We start from the raw sequence: 4,262 nt of genomic DNA on the forward strand, positions 1-4,262 counted from the left end.
CTAACCTACTTTGGACATGTTGTAAGGAGAGACTGGTCCTTGGAGAAGGACATCATGCTTGGTAAGGTGGAGGGACAGCGCAGGAGGGGAAGACCCTCTGTGAGGTGAATTGATTCAGTGACTGGGGTAATTGGGATGGGAGTGTCAGAGACAGTGCAATTGGCACAGGACAGAGCAGAGTTTAGGGCTGTTGTACATACGGTTGCTATGAGTTGCAAGCTACTTGACGGCACATAGTAACAACAACAACCCATCTTTTGATTTCTTGACTCCTGGTACCAGTGATGTTGTTTGTAGATCCAAGGAAGATGAAATCTATTATCATATTATGAATTGACCTAGTGCTGAAGAGTTTTGTCTTCATGATGTTGAGGTTCAAGCCATATTGAAGGTTACCATCTTTGATCTTCTGCAGGAAATATTTTAAGTCTTTTTTGCTTTCAGCAATCAAGGTTGTGTTGCCTGTATAGTGCATGTTGTTGATGAGTCTTCCTTGAATCCTGATGCCACACTTCTCTTCATGAAGTCCAACTGCCAAAATGATTTGCTTAGTGTAAATACAGAAAATGTATGAAGAAATGATATAGCCCTAATTCAACCTTTCTTGATTTTGATTTTTTTAAAAAAATTGCACTTAAATTTCAAGAAGCTAAAACAAAGAGAAGAACTGCAGAAATACTAGAGATGAACAGAAGATTTCAAAGGGCAGCTTGAGAAGGAAAAGAAAAGTATTATAATACAATGTGCAAAGATAATGGAGTTGGAAAACAACAAGAGATGAACTCACTGTATATTTCTTAACCAGAAAGAACTGAAACAATAATTACAGCCTTGAGATGCAATATTGAGGAATGCCCTGGCCCAAATCCTGAACTATTCAAGAAGCTTCAAAAGCATATGGAAGGAATACACTGAGTCACTGTACCAACTTAGTGGACACAATATCATTTCAGGAAGTGTGTATGATCAAGAACCAACAGTGATGAAGGAAGAAATTCAAGCTACATTGAAGACATTGGTAAAAAATAAGGCCCCAGGAATTGAGATCCACTATCTTGGAAGAAAGATAGAAAGATAGATAAAGCAATCTCCTCCTGTGGAACTTACTCCTGAAAAACTGCTAGAGGTTCATCAATGAGATGTTTCTGACTTGATGATATACAACAACAAGGTGGGTAAAAGATAACTCCTCTACCACCAAACATTAAAACAAGCAAAATCCAACTTATTTACCAGACTTTTCTTTTGTGGTGCTTCTACTGTTGTTTTTATGTACTGTCCTTTGGAATCCACTCATAGCTCACCCTCCAGTTGGCTTGCAGAGGCAGTAAACCACAAGTAAAGAGATTGCCCATCTTTCTCCTACACAGTAGCTGGTGGGTTCAAACCACGTGCCTTTGGGTTGGCAGTGTAACTCCTTATCACTAAGCCATCAGTCAACCTTTAGCGTATTGTTTTTGTTAGGTGCCCTTAATTCAGTACCACTTATAGTAAACCTGTGAACACCAGGCCTGAAACTGGTTCTATCTCAGAATCTCAGACACACTTAAGCCCATTGCTGCAGTCGCTATGCCTTTCCATCAGGTTTATGATCTTCCTTTCTTTTGCCAAGAATGATGTCCCTTTCTAAGGAATAGCCTGTCTAGCAACATGCCCAAAATATGTGAGAGGAAGCTTTGTCATCTTTGTCTCCAAAGAACCGTCTGTCTGCACTTTCTCCAGGACATGTTTGTCGTTTTGGCATTCCATGGGATATTCAGTCTTCTTCTTCAACACCACAATTCAAAGGCTTCTGTTATATTTCAATTCTACTTATCTTCCTAATTCATAGTCTAGCTCTCAGAAGCATAATAAGTGATCGAAAGAAACCAGAGCCTGAGTTAGGTAAACCTTAGTCCTCAAATTCGCATCATTGTTGCTTTATAATTTGGAGAGGTCTTTGACTGTAAACGTTCCCGGGGCAATACATCTCCTTATCTTCTGACTACTGGCGTTGAGTATATTAATTGTAGATCCAAGTAAGATGACATTTCAATCTTTTCTCTATCATGATATTGTCCAGTAGTGAGAATTTTTGTTTTCTTGAGGTTGATACAATTCATATTGAAGGCTGCAGTCAGTGTTTGAAGGTTGCAATTAGGTAATTGGTCACATATAAAACACATATGCAAACAGATTTATGTAACTAGTTCTGAAAATTATACTTGACACAATACCATGTACACAAAGTACAGTATTAGTAGATATTATCACTTTTATGAATTTTAATGACATAAAATATCAATATGAGTAAAAAGAAATTAAGTCCGTTATTAAACCCCACAAAGAATGACAGGAAATAAATGTAGAACAGTGATGTTATTCCTCACATGGAAAAGGAACAATGAAATAATTAGAAGACAAACTTTTTTCTGTCAAGGGTCAATATGTTTAAGATCTCTGGACAGATTAATATGATCTGAATGACCTTAAGATTATTTTTGTTTGGAGTGAAACAATGAAGGAGTTCAATCTATACATCTACTTTTGTAGTATGAATTCTTTTCCTGGAAAAGATTAGGATTACCATTAGGATTGCTTTCATTGAGCAATACTGTAATAACTACCACGTGGTAGAACACTCATCCAACCTCACTCTCTATCGACACGTTCCAGAATGGCGGAAACTCTCAGTGCTCACTGGTGTTAAGAGTTTATAAGCAGCTAATGTTATTTTAAAAGGGTTAAAAATTGTTAAAATGTGTTCAACAATCACCAGAGCAATATAGTTCTTTTTTATATGTAAAAATATCAAAAGAAATTGGCTTTACTAAATAAGTGGAGGAAGGCTTTAAGTGGTGTGGTCTGACAGTAATTTGTATCAGAGTCTAGAAGAGCACATTTGTAATGTCTTGTGGTAGTACATTTATCTCTTGGTGACAGAAGGAATAATTGCTTTTGAGAGCATATCAGTGGCTGTTTAAAAATTTAACTCTTTATTTCCTCTCACCTAAAGTAATAAAATTTAAAAGAAAAAATATTATGGGGAGTATAATCCAAGTAGAACAGTTATGAAATGCTGTTTACTAGTAAAGCTATAGACATTGTCCATTTTCAAAGGAATGAAAGTGGAAAAAACCTCAAGAAAAGTGATACAAATGTTCCTAGCCGTTTCTATTTTTTTAATTTCTTCCCTATTTTGTAGCAGTATCTAGAAATAGTTTTCAAGTTTAACATGCTCAACTAAAATTATTTTGTTCAAGGTTAAACTGTTTCTGGCAAGTTTTTGATTAGGCTTTGATGCTCTGTGTTCTCAGATTTGAGAGCCTTACGTGTAGCCCCACTTTTTAAAATACCTCTGTATAAACTATGTTTATTTCTTTGAGACTTAGTTTCTTGTGGAACAACTCTAAGTATTTAAGTCTCATGATTGATCAGCTATGTGAGGACAGGTGATGTCTTATTTGACCCTACCTTAAAGTACAACCTTTGGGAAGTAAGGGAATGCTTCAAGGCAAGGATATTACATGCCTAATTATATTTAGTCACTTCTGAGAGTATAAACAAGTTGAATAATTATACTGGGATAGCAAGTACAAACAATACTAGTCAAATCAGGATGCATGATTATCCTTCCTCAAGGGAGACAGGGTAGAAACTAGTAAGACAGTATGAGAATCAGATCTTGTAAGTAAATGGAATGTTTCAGAAATTTGACAGATGAAGATTGAACTAGGAAAATATCTTTTTAATTACTCTCATTATAAAACTGTGATATCTCCAAAATGAAACATTAGGTATGACTTATTATCTCTCATTATCACTCACCTTTAAAAAGTAGTATGTGGCGGTTTTTTTTTTAAAACTCCTATCAATATGATACTGATGTTTCTTGACTTGTTTGCATTTTAAAATTGTTTTATTTATTATTAAGTGTTTTATACACTAATTTAATTTCCTGGAAGTGTAACAAATATTTTGTTGTTGTTGTTTTAAAATAACTCATCTTGCGATGGGCATATGGTATGTGCTCAAGAAGTATTTTATGGATAAAGAAATTAATGAATGCAGATTCAAGTTCAGATTTTTACCTCTTGTACTACTTGTGCCTAGTCAGTATTTTCTTTCATTTGATTCATGCTGTTTCTTCAATTTATCGAGGTCACTTTGAATTCTAAACTTTTCTTCTAGGTGTTAGCAGCCCCTTCTAACTTGATGTTATCTAAAAAAAAATATAACCTGTGTGAAATATGTGAGTAAGGTAAGCACAATGTGTCATGGTG

This window comes from Elephantulus edwardii, unplaced genomic scaffold (assembly GCF_000299155.1).
Source record: "Elephantulus edwardii isolate Elephantulus edwardi_28Jun2011 unplaced genomic scaffold, EleEdw1.0 scaffold00043, whole genome shotgun sequence".
Classification (NCBI taxonomy): Eukaryota; Metazoa; Chordata; class Mammalia; order Macroscelidea; family Macroscelididae; genus Elephantulus; species Elephantulus edwardii.